Source organism: Engystomops pustulosus, chromosome 3 (assembly GCF_040894005.1).
Source record: "Engystomops pustulosus chromosome 3, aEngPut4.maternal, whole genome shotgun sequence".
Lineage (NCBI taxonomy): Eukaryota > Metazoa > Chordata > Amphibia > Anura > Leptodactylidae > Engystomops > Engystomops pustulosus.
Window position 1 is genome coordinate 56,987,986 of NC_092413.1, and position 17,229 is coordinate 57,005,214.

Genomic DNA, 17,229 nt, shown 5'->3' on the forward strand with positions numbered 1-17,229 from the left:
TCTGTTGCTATGACAACCTCCGGTCATAGGAAGACTGATGTGGTAAATCCCCATATATTGCCATACTGTAGTATGGCAATATATGGTAGGATCAATCAGACAACCTAAGGATAAAGTACCCTAGGGAGTCTGAAAAATCATAAAAATAAGAATAAAAAAAGAAACGATATAAATATAAATAAAAAGTAAAAATCATAGACATGTTAAGTATTGCCACATCCCAAAATGTCTGCTCTATCAAAATTTAATAACGGTTATTCCCTGGTGTTTAAAATATCGCCTAAAGTTGAAAATGTCCCTTTTTTTCCATTTTGAAAAATTCAATAAAAAGTGATCAAAAGGCCATACAGTCCTCAAAATGGTAGCATGGAAAAAATCATCACCAAACACAGCTCCATATACCAAAAAATTTTTTGTACAGGAGACTTTAATTTTTTTTAAATGTATGAAAACATTATAAAACCTATATAAATTTTGTATCCCTGTGATTGCACCATCCCAAAGAATAAAGGTCACATGTCATTTGGGGTGCACAGGAAAGCTGTAAAATGCAAGCATTTGGAATTTTTTCCTGCTTTCCAGTACAAAGCATGGAATATTAAATACCGTTTCTATGAAGTGCAATTTGTTACACAGAAAACAAGCTCTCATATAGCTCTTTACATGGAGAAATAAGTTATGGATTTTTAACCCCTAGGCGCACCACGACGTTATACTACGTCCCCGGGGCTAGATGCTTAGCGCACCGGGACGTAGTATAACGTCCAGCTTCTGGGACCGGCTCACGAACGGAGCCGGTACCAGAAGCAGCGGCTGTCAGCTGTCTAGTACAGCTGACACCGCGCTGTAACACCCGCGATCGGAGCCGACTCCGATCGCGGGTGTTAACCCCTTACACGCCGCGGTCAAGCATGACCGCGGCGTGTAAGGGTGTTCCTGCTGTGGATCGGATCCCCCGTGCCGCTTACCGGGGGATCCGATCCTCTTCCGGGCAGCTCCGAGGACTGGCATGTGCCCCGGAGCTGCCCGGTCTCCATGGCAGCCAGACCCCTTCCGGGTCTGACTGCAAACTGTCTGAGCATGCGCAAGCTTGCTCAGACAGTTTACACTGCTCTACAATAAAATAGTATTGTAGAGCAGTGTATTGGACTTAAACCAGTGATCAGAGCATCACTGGTTTAAGTTCAAGTATGTATAAGTAAAAAAAAATGCAAAAACAGTTAACACTACACATTATAATAAATAAAAAATAAATACATAAAATATAAGCCCCTAAAATGTCACTTTCCCATAAAAAACTTAATAAAGTATAAAAAACATAAAAACACAAAAAAACCCTGCATATTTGGTATTGCCGCATCCGTAACAATCTGCATAATAAAACAGAATTGTTACTGGACCCGCACGGTAAACGCCGGAGGAAAAAAACGCAAAAAACGTTCCGAAAAAAGATAATTTTTAATTAATACCCTATAAAAAATGCTCTAAAAAGTGATTTAAAAAATTTTATGCACTCTAAAATAAGCCCACTAAAAGGAACAACTGTTCTCGCAAAAAATAAGCCCCTAACAAGATTTGTCAGCCAAAAAATAAAAAAGTTATGCATATAAAAAGATGGTGATGCTAAAATGAATAAGATTTTCTCCAAATTAGTTTTTATTCAGTACAATTGAATAAAATACACAAAACCCCCACATATTTGGTATCCCTGCGTCCGTAACAATCTGTATAATAAAACAGAATTGTTATTAGATCCGCAAAGTGAACCCCGTAAAAAACAACATAAAAAAACTCTCTCTGAAAAAGATGATTTTTTATTAATGCCCTTTAAAAATACTCTAAAAAAAGTGATTTTAAAAAGTTACGCAATCTAAAATAAGACCACTAAAAAGAGCTATCATTCTTGCAAAAAATAAGCCCTTAAACAGATTTGTGAGGTGAAAAATAAAAAAGTTATACATATGAAAGACGGTGATGCTAAAATTAACAACAATTTTGCCAAATTACTTTTTATTCAGTAAAAATGGTAAAAAATAAAAAATATATATAAATGAAGTATTTTCATAATCGTGGCGACCCATAGAATAAAAATAATATACTATTTTTATGGTATGGTTAACGGCCAAAAAAAAAAACACATAAAAATTTTGCTAAAAATTGATGATTTTAATTTCCTCCACCAACAAAGAGTTAATTAAATCTCACCAATTAGCTGTAGATGCCCCCAAATTACGTACCAGAAAAGTGCATCTCATGTGGCAAAAGAAATAAGCCGCTATAGGTCCTCATTAAAAAAAAGAAAAAAATTATAGCCTGTACAATGTGACATAGAAAATCTGCTCTGGATGGCGCCTCCTTCCCTTCTATGCCCGGCCGTGCGCCCATACAGCAGGTTACCAGCACATATGGGGTATCCGTGTACTCGGGAGAAATTGGGTATCAAACTTTGTGGAGCCTTTTTTAATTTAATCCATTTTAAATGTTTAATTTTCCACCCAAAATGAGTGTATTTTGAAAAAATATTACAATTTGCAGACTCCACCTTCGTTTTGTTTTAACCCCTATAAAACACGTAAAGGGTTAACAAACTTCTTAAAAGTAGTTTTTCATACGTTGAGGGGTGTAGTTTCCACAATGGGGTAATTTATGAGTCTCGCTATTATTTAGGCCTCTCAGTGTCAATTAGAAGTTGAGCAGGTCCATCTAAGTACGGGTTTTGGCGATTTTACAAAAAATGTGAAAAATGGCACCCAAATTCTGAGCCTCATAACATTCTAGTAAAATATGTGGAATCTTAAAAAACCATGCCAACATAAAGCAGACATTTGGGAAATGTAAGTTATGAATTTATTTGGGTGCTTTGACTATCTGCATCAAAAGTAGAGAATTTAGAACGTTTTTTTCATAACTAAACGCAAAAGATTTCATCCAAATTTTTAAACTAATTTGAAGTACAATGTGTCACGAGAAAACAATCTCAAAATCCCCTGGATATCTCACAGCGTTCCCACGCTATAACCACTTATAGTGACACAGGCCAGATTTGAAAAATGGGGCCGCGTCCTTTAGGCCAAAAGATGCTGAGTCCCCTAGGGGTTAAAGGTTGAGAGTGAAAAATGAAAACACAAAAATGATAAAGGGCCTGGCTGTTAAAGGGTTAATGTATGCGGTGCCCCACAAGAAGAAAAAAGGACTTCCGGAGCAAAATAAGAAGCATGGGAGTGCCCACTGCCCCAAAAAGGGACAAAAGCTTTTAAACAATCCACCATTGTTCTTACACAAATGATTACCTGTCATGACCTTTGGCTGGCAAGCTTATGAGCCACACACACCTTTCCTTCAGTATCTCTGGAAAGCTGGGTGGTTTTGCTTAGGCTCAGAGCTGTTTCCGCTGTGGTTGGCATTTTTCTAGGTCTGGATATAATCCTGCCTTACAGGTGTCTTGGTTTGGATTAAACTGACCTGACACAGTGGACTGGCTATGAATCTTACACTGGGGAACCCTGCTTTCTTGACAGTTCTGGATTCTTGTATCCTGCCAAGCCTGCCTCGGAACCCAAGACTGCCTTGACTGCGGCCGCGTTGCAAATTATAGGACCTATTAACTAAAGTTCCTATATTTTGCTGTATTTATGGAGTGGCCATTCAGCATCCTTGTGAGAGAGGAGGAGTGCTTACTCCCCCTCCCTTCTCCAGACGGCCATGTGCTACGGCCAGGATCTGATCCATGCGAGTGCATTGCCGTCTTCATGAGGTTTTAGAATATTATTTTCTATGTATAAAATATGCATTAAGCTACATATGCTAAGTAGTGCATAGTAGGACCTTAGGAGACAGTTGTACAGTTACTAAATAGCTGTTAGGTTAAAGGCAGCAAAAAGGAGAAAAAAAAATTTAAATATTTTGCGTTCTTTATTAGGTAATGTTTTTCTCAACTTTATTCACATGTGAATAAAGTTGAGAAAACTGTGAATAAATTACTTTCCTATGTATATATACTGTATAAGTACCCACACAAGTCATATGATGACAGTATATTCCTGAAGGATTAGTATATAACTTAATGTAATGCCTCATATCAACATCTCTTCCTGCGTTAAAACCTAAATCAATGTATGTAATTGGTTTTTATTGATTTTGCAAGGTGAAGCGGTTGTTTGCAGGAGATGAGCTTTTTATCTTCTGTAGACAATATTTGTCAATGCTGGGTGTCAATGGTGTTAAATATTTTGCAACTTTCCTTGCCTCATTATGGTTACAGGAATAGTAGTCATCTGCGGTTGTTTCTGATCTTGCAGCTAATCGTAGGACAATGTGCAAATAAAATAAAAGAATGCTACTAATACATTTTCTATCTAGAAAACATTGATTTTTTTAGGTGCCTTATCTCTTTGCTAGGTATAAATGTTCCGTGTTAAGTGTGGTTAACAGAGGTCAACCTCTGACTTTTAACTATTTAAAACATGCCAGAATGGAAGAATTTCCATCACAGCCAAATGTATAAACCAGGATTTAGAGCTGCTACATGACCACTGCCTAGTAGCAATGTGTGTTATAGTTATTTGTAGGGCTCTGTCTCGTCATACGTTGTCTCAATTTTTAAGAGCATTTGGACTCACCTTTGCTAAGGAGCATGTTATGTGTGGACAGAGAAGTGGTCCACAGTTCATCTTAGATGGAAAACATGGAGGCTCGTTTACTCAGGGTCGCTTGCTGCACTTTTGTGAGACTGTTCACGTTTTTCAGGGCTAAAATTGCTTACACAGGTATTTAAGAAATGTGTGTGCTGGGATTGTGGCACAGCTGAGCTGGCTTCCATGCAACACAAATTAGGGGGCGTGCCGTCAGACGATCAGACTGATTCACACTGAGCGTGGTATTTCACTTTTAAATTGTGTCGCAAGCCCTAGCGGTAAGATGCACCTCTAAAACGACGGAGAACTCTGTCAGACCTGAGCGGGCAAGCGACACATGCATGATTTTGGGTGCACAATCTTAGTGAATCGCCGCAAGCAGCATTATAGTCGGGCAATGCCCTCTCTGTGAACTCCAGTGATTGGGTAAGTAATGTTTGTCGCCAAGCTGGGGAAAAACTTAACCCACACAGAAGTTTGTAAAGAAGTTAATGAAAGGTAGTGGAGGAAGTGTCATGAGGGGGGAATGTTTTCTGCAGTTTCCTGAGTTGGACCTTGGATTTGACAATGACATGGCAGAGTGAATGCAAGCGTGTTTCAGAACTTTCTTCAACAACACATGTTTGCTTCTTTGTGTTCTTCACTCGGCCAGCAATTTTCATGCAATGACCCATGTCAAACAGCAAAATGGGTAAAGCAGTTCATTGAAACAAAAAACAATGAAATGGCCTAATTTTAACCTCTGAAAAATCCTCTGTAACATAATTTATGGCCAAGAAAACCACAAAAGTCAAAGAACTGTGGTAGAGACTAGAAGAAGAGTGGCCAAAATCACACCAGATTCTGTTCTGAAGGCTCTGAAGTCTTTCTTAGTGAATACCTGTGCACTTCATACTAATAATGTTGTGTATGTATAATGTATCAATATAAGTTGTGTTATTATGTTTGCTGAAGTAACAATTGAGGATAAGTTCCTGTGTGTAACACAAATATGTTGATGTCACACCTGTTGTGGTATGTCAGAAAAACAATACTTATTAGGTGTTGTTATGATTTCATGAAAAAGATAGTCATAGATAAGTTGTGTCTGCCATTTAGGTCACACAGGCTTTTGTTATTTAGCAAAATACTTCTAGTGGCATTGCTACACAGTGTACATCCTGTGCCATGTATGCTTTCCTTGAAAAGCCGTTCGAGGGGGAATACTGCTGTGTGGGATGTGTGAAAATTGCTCATCTGGAAGCCCAGATTCTGGATCTAAATGAGCAAGTTTCAAGGCTGCGGGCAATTGACAATATGGAGCGAAGTTTGCTGCTCCTGGAGCACAAACTCTCTGGGGAAGATGGGTGTGGGGAGGGAAGTAAGGAGAGAGTGTAGAGTGAGGGGGCAGCTAGTTGGGTAACATGTAGAAGGCGGGGTAGAGGGAAGAGATGTAGGGAGTCTAGTCCTGATCTGGTGCACCCCAATAAGTTTGCCAGGCTGGCGGATGAAGGGGATATCAGCTCTGGGGTAGCAATGCTGCAGCAAGACGTGGCCTCTAGCAGCCAGGGGACTGTCTGCTCCGGTAAGAAGGGTAATGGGAGCACAGGCAAGGTCAGACAGGTGCTGGTAGTGGGAGATTCCATTATTAGGGGAACACACAGGGCAATCTGTCACAAAGACCGTGCATACCGAACAGTGTGTTGTTTGCCGGGTGCTCGGGTTCCGCATGTTGCGGATCGGGTTGACAGATTACTGGGAGGGGCTGGTGAGGAACCAGCGGTCAAGGTCCACATTGGCACTATTGACAAAGTAAGAGGTAGGTGGAAGGTCTTTAAAAATGATTTCAGGGATTTAGGCCATAAGCTCAGGGCAAGGACTTCAAATTTAGTTTTCTCTGAAATACTGCCTGTACCACGTGCCACACCAGAAAGGCAGCGGGAGATCAGGGAGGTAAATAAGTGGCTCAAAAGTTGGTGTAGGAAGGAGGGTTTTGGGTTCATGGAGAACTGGGCTGACTTTTCTGTTGGCTACAGGCTCTACAGTAAGGATGGGCTGCACCTCAATGGGGAGGGTGCAGCTGTTTTGGGAGAAAAAATGGCTAGAAGGTTGGAGGAGTGTTTAAACTAGAGACCTGGGGGGAGGGCAACTACACTTGTGCAGGGCAAATAGACAGGGGTTTGTTAGAGATGCTATCCTGGAGTATCTCACTGTGCACAACCTTATAACCCAGTGTCAGCATGGGTTTATGAGAGATCGGTCTTGTCAGACTAATCTGATTGGTTTCTACGAGGGGGTAAGTTCAAGACTGGATCTGGGGGACGCTGTGGATGTTGTATATCTGGACTTTTCAAAGGCATTTGACACCGTGCCACATAAAAGGTTGCTTTATAAAATGAGACTGCTGGGAATAGGAGAAAATCTATGTATTTGGGTAAGTAATTGGCTTAGTGATAGAAAACAGAAAGTCGTCATTAATGGCACATTCTCAGATTGGGTTGAGGTTACTAGTGGAGTGCCACAGGGGTCAGTATTGGGGCCACTTCTTTTTAATATTTTTATTAATGACCTTGTAGTGGGTTTACACAGTCAAGTTTCAATATTTGCAGATGATACTAAGCTGTGTAAAGTAAAAAATACTGAGGTCGATAGTTTAGCACTACAGAGGGATTTGTGGAAGCTTGAGGAGTGGGCAGAGAAATGGTTGATGAGATTTAATGTAGATAAATGTAAAGTTATGCACTTGGGCCATGGAAACAAAAAGTATAATTATGTTCTAAACGGTCAATTACTTGGTAAAACTGGAGCTGAAAAGGACTTGGGGGTATTGGTGGATGGTAAACTTAATTTTAGTGACCAGAGCCAGGCGGATGCTGCTAAAGCAAATAAAATTATGGGATGTATCAAGAGAGGAATAGATTCTCATGATAAAGACATAGTTTTGCCCTTATACAAATCGCTGGTCAGACCACACATGGAATATTGTGTACAGTTTTGGGCACCAGTGTATAAAAAGGATATAGTAGAGCTGGAACGGGTGCAGAGGAGAGCAACCAGGATTATTAGGGGAATGGGGGGATTAGAATACACTGACAGATTACAAAATTTGGGATTATTCAGTTTAGAAAAAAGACGACTGAGGGGAGACCTCATTACAATGTACAAATACCTGAACTGACAGTACAAGGATCTCTCCAAAGATCTTTTTATACCTAGGCCTGTGACCAGGACAAGGGGGCACCCTCTACGCCTAGAGGAGAGGCGATTCTACCATCAACATAGACAAAGGTTCTTTACTGTAAGAGCAGAGAGCCTATGGAACTCTCTGCCGCAGGAGGTTGTTATGGCGGACTCTATGTACATGTTCAAGAGAGGCCTGGATGCCTTTCTGGAGAGCAAAAATATCACGGGTTATGGGGATAAAACATTTATTTAATTCCTAAAGGTTGGACTTGATGGACTTGCGTCTTTTTCCAGCCTTATATATACTATGATAATAGTTCCTCTGTATACCAGCTTAGGGAAAAAAAAGAGATGGTTCAGTCTCGCTGTATTGCCTGTCAAAAAAAAAGGTGGACCTATCGTCCTACTTACTGCGCTCACTAATATACTAATTAGGAAGGAACTACGGTCAATACAAATTTAATCTTAAACAGTAATATTTTTATTTGCTGAATAACAGATTAACAATTATTGCTTATATACTGAGTACATATTAATTAGAAAGTAAGCATCAATACATTACCGGATATTGTAGCATCACTTATCCTGACGGGGGACCTCGGCAGGGCAAGGAAAATTCCGGATCAACATCACAGACCGAAGTGCGTCCACTCGAGAGTCTGGAAAAGTCCCTGCCCCCTGTCAGGATCCCCTTGCTTTTATATCATTTCATAAACAAAGGCATCATCTATTTTAGATACTGCCGCATCATTTTGTAACATGAAATGAACAAAGGCATTATTCCGTACTAGATACTGTCACATCATCATTTTGTAACATATGTATCAATGATCACGCGCTGGTCTTGTGCAGCGCGTGATTCTCGCTTTTAAAACTGCGTGATCACATCATGGATGAGACAAAGAACAAGGTCTCCATTTTGTATAGTCCTTATTAGAAACTTAATAGGCCACATTGTCACATTCTAATTGATGTAATTATCATTCACACTCCAAATGTTTCACATTTGTATCACAATCGGTCCTTGACAATGTAGACTATTTGACGTTTCTGTAGTTGACCATGACAACTCGTGGTCTGGTAAACAATTTATAAGCCATATAGCAATTCCAGATAGATAATGTAATTACAATAATAGCAATTACAAGCACAGGATGTATCAACCAATTTAACATCCTCTCTGCAGATGGAGAATATCCCATGAAAATGTCCCACCAGTGATGTGATGTAGCTTCTTGGATGGAAGAACCCATCTTAACAATCTTTCCTGCTACAATTGTAGTGCTAATTACATGTTGCTGTATAGTTTTATTCAATGACTTTATCATCTTTTGACCTTCTTCAGAATTTGTAATAATATTCTGTAATCTAGTGAGATTCAGATCCCAGTTATTTGTTGTTAATATATTAGGTTTCCAATAAACCGTCTTTTGTATATCTAAATCATGTGTTAACAGGAATGTTTGGTTTTCCCATTGTAAGGTGGAAACATTTTGTAAACACCCAGCAAAGGGAACCTTCATACCTGCTATAACTGGAGTATCTGTAATCACACAAATCTCTTGGGATCCTATTTCCACTAACATTTTGAAGGTAGTAGGCAAAATAGTAAATTCACATACATTTACTGTACTCTGTAAGAGACATGGTTCATACACTGTTGAGTGTAATCGACATATCTTACCTTCCAGAGTATCATCACACAAACTTAAATCATAAGTCTTATTATTATCATCAAGATATAAACCATTCATCTTAGGCATCCAGAACCATTGATGACCTGGAGCTCCCAATATAAATGGTAACACTACATATCTACACATTATCTGTTGATTGGTTACATTATATATATTGATAATACCTTGGCAAGCTGTGTCATTGCATATCATTTTAGATGTTTCTATTTTTAACCATGAGGTGTTGGGTATAGTGTTATTAAACACGGTCCTCCATACCTGTTCATTCCCAGTCATTAACTGCATTTGATACATAGTCTGCAATGTACACACCGTCCAATTAAAAACTTTAGATACATTAGAATCAACTTCAAACATAAAAGAATCAGAAGCAGTTTTCATTTGTAACAAAAATGCATCTATCCCCAAAGCTTGGTTCCATGGACGCCATATTGTAGGCATCCATTGTCCTTGCAAAGTTAAAACATCTTGTATACCTTTTCCCGCATTACTCATTCTATTTGCTAAAGTCTCTATATCAAAAGAGTTCAAAGTTCCAGTGACAGCTCCCACCCCTCCCAATATGGTGTCATACCATGCCCTTCTTCTCCGGACAGGGCAAATAGCATCAGATGGAAATGTCACTATTACTGAAACCACAGTCTTTCGAGATTGAGTTCCAGTTTTCACACATGATGATGGAATCCTTTTCATGTGTCCTGGATCAGTCTTATAGGCCTGATTCAAGTATACCAACATCCAATCCCTCCATCCGGGAATTACTCCCCATTTTCCGGAACAAGGTCCAGTGCCATTATAAGCTCCTGTTGAATTATCACAGGGTGGATATCTCTGTTTGGGAGGAAAGTTTACTTGTCGGTTGGTAGCATTGGCACAAGCTATTATCATACTTCCCGTCAGATTAAAGGTATGTTCTGTAGTATTATGTGCCTTACTCATGTAATTATTCCATATTGAATTACTTACTCTCCCCAACCCTGTAGCTTTATCAAGCCCTTCTGTCCAACAGTATATTGCGTCCTCCGCCTGTATTGTCACAGTTCCAGATCCATTGGTGAACACCATATAAGGCCATTTATATCTTCCCGGATAGTTCCATAAATCTTCATTAGGAGGCCCATAATACCATATTCTTTCATCTGTCAAACTAAGATTAATTGAGAATAGAATCTGGTTCCAACTTGGTCCCTCATCCGTGAGGTTGTATACATTCCAATCTCCTGGACGTCTGTGCGGCCACACCTGTTCCGTAGTGAGATGTCTTCCTGGTGTCCATCCATCGACACCCAAATACCCGCCTCCAAGGATTCCAAATATTAGCACACATAGAACCTGTTAACAAGAAAATAGCATTATTCCCGCAAATAACACTTTTCCTGTGGGATATATTCCCATTTTTCGCTACCAGGTCGCATTATAAGAAGTGTGCGGTCCTTTCCTACAGTTATCACCTCTGCTGGTGATGGTGGTCCTTGATTATTCTGGACCCACACTTTTGCTCCTACATTTGTTATGTTGCTAGAGCCAAAACCTTTGTCTCCCCGTTGTGTGACTTCAGTTGGGGCAGTTCCCTCTTGGGCCAGAGATAGGTTTATGGGAATTAACAACATTTGTGCTATCCTTTCCCCTTTTGTAATAAGTAAGGGCTCCTGACCTTGATTGTTGATCAACACTTTGATTTCTCCCTGATAATCAGCATCAATTACTCCTCCCACCACTATAGCTCCCTTTAGTGCCATACTAGATCGGGTAGCTATCTGGCCATAGTGATCAGGTGGTATGCTACATCCCAAACCAGTGGCCACCATCTGGACTTTTCCCGATGGGATTACCCAGGTCTCAACAGAACAGAGATCTAACCCTGCTGATTGTGGGGTAGCCCTTTCAGGGATCCTTGCTTCCTCATGCACTTTCCACCAGAGTGCGGTGGGAATGACCTGATTAGCATGTACCTGTAAATTGGGAGTGAGCATCCTCATTAAAGGGGTCATGGAATCAGTGATTGGTCTGTTGTTTAACACTTGAAGAGCCTCACTCAAATTATCTCTCCATTGGCCATATGAGGTATCTGATTGATTTAATTTTTTCAAGGCTGCCTTCAACATCCCATTCATGCGTTCTATTAAACCGGCAGCTTGTGGGTAATATGGCATGTGATACACCCACTGGATGTTGTTCTCGTGGGCATAATCTTTCACCTGTTGTCCTGTGAAATGTGACCCATTATCTGACTGTATTTGTAAAGGCACCCCATAGAACTGTGTGATCATTTCCAGGGTGCGCAACGTACTCCATTGAGTTGCGGCCTTGCAGGGAAACCCTACCATCAGTCCTGAATAGGTGTCCACTGCGGTACAAACATATTTGCACCCTCTGCTTTCTGATAAGGGCCCTATAAAATCAATTTGCTATATCTGTGCTGGTAATTGTCCTCTGGCTATGTGCCCCATTACAGTGTGTGGAACCTCCCGTTTCTGTGAGTGTTGACATATGGGGCACTGCAAAATTGTCTCTTTTATAATGTCCATGGTTAGGGGCACTCCTCTCTCTTGTGCCCACCTGTAAGTGGCTTTCTCTCCCAAATGTCCTGATTTGTTGTGTGCCCAAACGGCTGTACCCTGAAGCCATGCCTGAATCTCACCGGTACTTGCGTGGTTTCCACTAGCGGGCTCGGTCGTTCTGATTGCTGCTGCTTTATCTGCTTCAGAGTTAAACAAACGTTCAAGTGAGTCAGTTGGCACATGAGCATCCACATGAAATACAGTAGTTACAGTTTGCTGCACTATCTCTTCGATTTGCTCCCAAACCTCTTTTCCCCATACCTCTTTCCCATGAATAAGCCAGTTGTATTTTTTCCAACCCATCATCCAAGTAGCCAATCCATTTGCTACTGACCATGAGTCAGTATACAAATGACACATTCCACCTTTCTCAAATGCTAGTGCAAGGAAAACAGCATATAACTCTGCATATTGGCTGCTCTTGCCATCTCCTTCCATTGTCAAATGTTTACCTAATTTGGGATTGTAGGCTACACTTTTCCATTTTCTCTTCCCACTCACATACCTGGCTGAGCCATCAGTAAACCAAGTATGTTGTTGTTGTTCTTCAGTGAGATCTTCATAGCTTTTTCCCCATTTCACTGGTGATTCTTCCATCACCTGTGCGGTTATTGGAGGATTGTCTTCTTCTGTGATTTCTGCTATTTTCTCATGCAGAGAGGCGGTCCCGCCTTCTCCTGCTTTGGCTCTCTCAGAAATGTACCATTTCCATTTTATGATACTTTGTTCCTGAGCATGTCCTACCCTATTGGTCTTTGGGTTTGACAGTACCCATTGCATTATGGGTATTGTTGGTCTTATCAATACTTCATGTCCAATTGTCAGTTGTTCGGTTTCAACAAGAGCCCAGTAACATGCCAGCAACTGTTGTTCAAAGGGCGTGTATTTTTCTCCAGCGTCTGGTAATTTCCTGTTCCAAAATCCAAGAGGAACTCTTTTTCCTCCCTGTTTTTGCCAAAGAGACCAGGTGGCATACATATGTCGGACTGTCACATGCAATTCCACCTGTCCAGCTGCCATAGGCCATAGGTCCACTGCCTGCTGTATGGCTTCTTTAGCAGCTTCGAATGCAACTTGTTGTTCTTCTTCCCACTGAAATTCATATTTTTTCCGGGTCACTTTGTACAGGGGAGCCAGCAATTGTCCCAAATGTGGGATATGCTGTCTCCAGAATCCAAATAATCCTATGTAGGACTGTGTTTCTTGTTTAGACTTTGGGGTTGGGAAATTAATAATTTTTTGTCGGGCTTTGGGAAAGATCTCCCTATGCCCCTTGTTCCATTGAATTCCAAGGAATTTCACTACCTCAGCCGGTCCTTGGACTTTGGCCTCATTGATTTCCCAACCTTTTGCTCGCATATGGGCCAGAAGAATTTTCTATTGTTCCTCCACTTGCTCTTTGCTTTTCCCCTGTATCATTATATCATCGATATAATGAGAAAACTGCATTCCAGCTGGAAGTGTAATTTCATCCAGATGTTCAGCCACAACTCGATGACAGATGGTTGGACTGTGCAACCAACCTTGTGGTAACCTGGTGAAGGTATATTGCCTACCTAACCAGGTGAAAGCAAACTGATCTTGTGCTTTTTGTTCAATGGGAATAGTAAAGATTGCATTAGCCAAATCTATCACAGCATACCAAGTTCCTGAGTGGCTTTGAATGGTCTCCACTATTGTTATGGTGTCTGGTACTGCGGCTGTCAATGGGGGAGTCTGTTTGTTTAACTCCCTGTAGTCCACTGTCATCCGCCATGAGCCGTCACTTTTCTTGACAGGCCATACCGGATTATTCCAAGCAGTGGTGGTGGGCCTCATTACCCCTGCTTCCACCAGGTCTTTTATTGTTTCAGTTATTTCCTTATGTCCTCCGGGTATGCGGTATTGTTTCATCGCTACCATTTTAGCAGCAGGAGGAACATGTACTGGAGGCATTTTTACTTTTCCCACCAGTATTGGTCTCATCTGGATCTGGGATTTATTAACCCCAAATGCATATTTCCCTTCTTGTAGATGAAGGGTCATTCCTTTGAGTACATCTATACCCAAGATGTATTCGGGTACAGGGACTATTAGCACTGAATAATTTCGAATGGGTAGATTGCCAATTTTTAGTGCAACTTTTGTTTGCACTCCCATTATGACTTTTCCTCCTAGTCCCGCAATTGGAACCTTTGGTCCTTTAAATTTATTGGGGTTTCCATGTATTAAGGTAGCCTCCGCCCCTGTGTCAATTAATGCTGGGACATGTTGTACATTGCCCCCTTTCCAATGGATTCCTAATTTGACATATGGACGATCATCTCTTTTTATCCATATGGGGGCTTGGCTGGCTACCTATGCTATTTCTTCCTCACTGTCTTCCGGGACAGGAGCCGATGCATGGATGGCCATTGCCTCCTGCATCTCTTTCCATGGGTAGATATTTTGGAAATCCTCCCATGTTACTTTCTTTGGGGCTTCCAGTTTAGATTTTGTTGCTACTTTGGCGTCACTCCTTTCTTGGGTCTTAGATGCTTTCTTGGCAGACAGCACCTTTTGTTTGTAAAGACGCCAAAGTTCTCCAGTTTCTTTTCCATCTATGGTCTCTTTCTTAATTCCTGCTTTTAGGAGGGATTGGAACATCTCTTTTCGAGATACCCGATCCTCCCCTTCCTTACTTTTGTTTTGGTATCCTGGGTTGTAAGGTTTTTTATTACCTGGATGAGAGGTAGGTGCAGAGGGTTCTTTCCAGTCCCCCATGTCCTGTAGGTCTCTCATCCTGCCTAACACATTCCCCACTGGTTCTCCAGTCATAGCCACAGTCAGTGTTAGGATGACTGCTTTATAGGCTTGTGGGGCAGATTTTACCAATCTATTTCTCATGCTAGCAGTTAAAGGCATATTCAAGAAGTCATCATCAACTCCCAGAACCGGCAATGCGCTGCGCATCGCTTCTTCTTTGAGGCGTTCTATACCATCTTTCAGGGAAAACCAGGGTTTATCTGGCACTGGTATGTCTGCCTCAGTCACATACTTGTCCATCATACATCTTGCCATCAGTATCAGTAAGCTTTGGTTATTTTCCTGGGGGTTTGAAGCAAAATATGTTTTCATTGCCCTTTGTATCGTAGGGTCTCTTGGTAAAGTAAGAAACTTCACAATGTCCTGGGGGTCAAAGGTGACTCCCGCTGCCCCCTGCTCATTGATACGCACCATCCATGCTATCTCACTTTCTCCTGTTTTCTGTTTGAATTGGTTGAGTATACTATCCACCTCGGACTGAGAGAAATCCTCTACAAACGTCCGAGCTCGGGTCTGCGGTGGGACAGGCACCAAAATAGCGACCCCATTTTCATCAAACATTAAATTTCCTCCGGCATCTCTTGCCTGCTCCATCCCGTGTTCAGTTCTTTCTGAACGTTTTCTTACTGGATTAGCTTTTAATCCAGGGGGATCAATGATGGGATTTGGGGGATCTTCCCACTCCGGGAAATCTTCTCCTGAGGAAGATGAATCCCATATATCACCATCCCATTTATCGGGATCCCAATCTCCTACTGATGCTACTGCAATGCTTTTGTGTACCTTCTGTTTGTTCACCTTCCCTCTTCTTTTCTTATATTTGTTCTGGGCTACTTTAACTGCTGCCTTTTCAGCTATTCCTTGATAGTGTTCCAACTTATCTTTCAGAAGCCTGGTATTACATTCTAACACCACCTTCTGACCTCCCAGCTCGATTATTTTCTGTTCTAGCTGAGAGCACTTCTTTAACAGAAGTTGATTCTTTTGATGCACCGCGCGATATGCACTCACAAGAATCCAGGTGCGTCTTCCCAACGCTACTGCATCACCCACCTTTGCGGGGACCCCTTCTAGCGTTTTCACTAGATCTACGGGTTCACAGGTTTTGAGTTTACTTTCCCAGGGTTCAGCTAACCCTGATGTTCCTAATTCTTGTGCTAAGATAGAATATGGTGCCTCAGACCAGCCGGGCACTTCTATTCCCTCTGGGGTGTGATTTTTTCGCCTCCTGAACATTTTCTGATGTTTTGGCTCGGTGCCAAAAGATCGAAAATTTTGGCAATTTGCCAAGAGGTCAAATTTTGCACAGGGGTTCCCTACCTTCTTTACAACCACCCTATAATCTCAGAATGTTTGCAAAGGCTTTGGTTCTTTTGTTACAGTTTCCCGTATATTGTTGTGTTATCCGTGAGCCCACTCCACTCGCTCCTTCAATCCCACCTATCCTTCAACTCCACCGACCCGTGCAATAGGGCTGCATACGGTAAAGTTTCTGGACAGTTTTGCGGAATATCCAGCCTGGGCCTGTTCTCACGGACCGTTAACACAGCGTTTTTATACGGAATCCTGCCCGACTACGCCAATTAATGTATTGCCTGTCAAAAAATAAGGTGGACCTAGCGTCCTACTTACTGCGCTCACTAATATACTAATTAGGAAGGAACTACGGTCAATACAAATTTAATCTTAAACAGTAATATTTTTATTTGCTGAATAACAGATTAACAATTATTGCTTATATACTGAGTACATATTAATTAGAAAGTAAGCATCAATACATTACCGGATATTGTAGCATCACTTATCCTGACGGGGGACCTCGGCAGGGCAAGGAAAATTCCGGATCAACATCACAGACCGAAGTGCGTCCACTCGAGAGTCTGGAAAAGTCCCTGCCCCCTGTCAGGATCCCCTTGCTTTTATATCATTTCATAAACAAAGGCATCATCTATTTTAGATACTGCCGCATCATTTTGTAACATGAAATGAACAAAGGCATTATTCCGTACTAGATACTGTCACATCATCATTTTGTAACATATGTATCAATGATCACGCGCTGGTCTTGTGCAGCGCGTGATTCTCGCTTTTAAAACTGCGTGATCACATCATGGATGAGACAAAGAACAAGGTCTCCATTTTGTATAGTCCTTATTAGAAACTTAATAGGCCACATTGTCACATTCTAATTGATGTAATTATCATTCACACTCCAAATGTTTCACATTTGTATCACATTCGCCTAATTAAAACAATGGTATACCTGCAGAAGCAGAGATATAGACATACAATACTGTAATAGTCAATATATGAATAGTAATACTATTGTCATCATAAATCATTGTATATTATTGTAAACTTTTGGTTCATACCATTGGATAAACAAATACT

At 41.1% G+C, this 17,229-nt stretch overlaps 1 pseudogene; it reads right to left on the reverse strand.

Annotated features, from left to right (window-relative positions):
* Positions 1–12,405: 12,405 nt before the first annotated feature.
* On the reverse strand, positions 12,406–16,074 carry LOC140122847 (uncharacterized; annotated as a pseudogene).
* Positions 16,075–17,229: the final 1,155 nt, after the last annotated feature.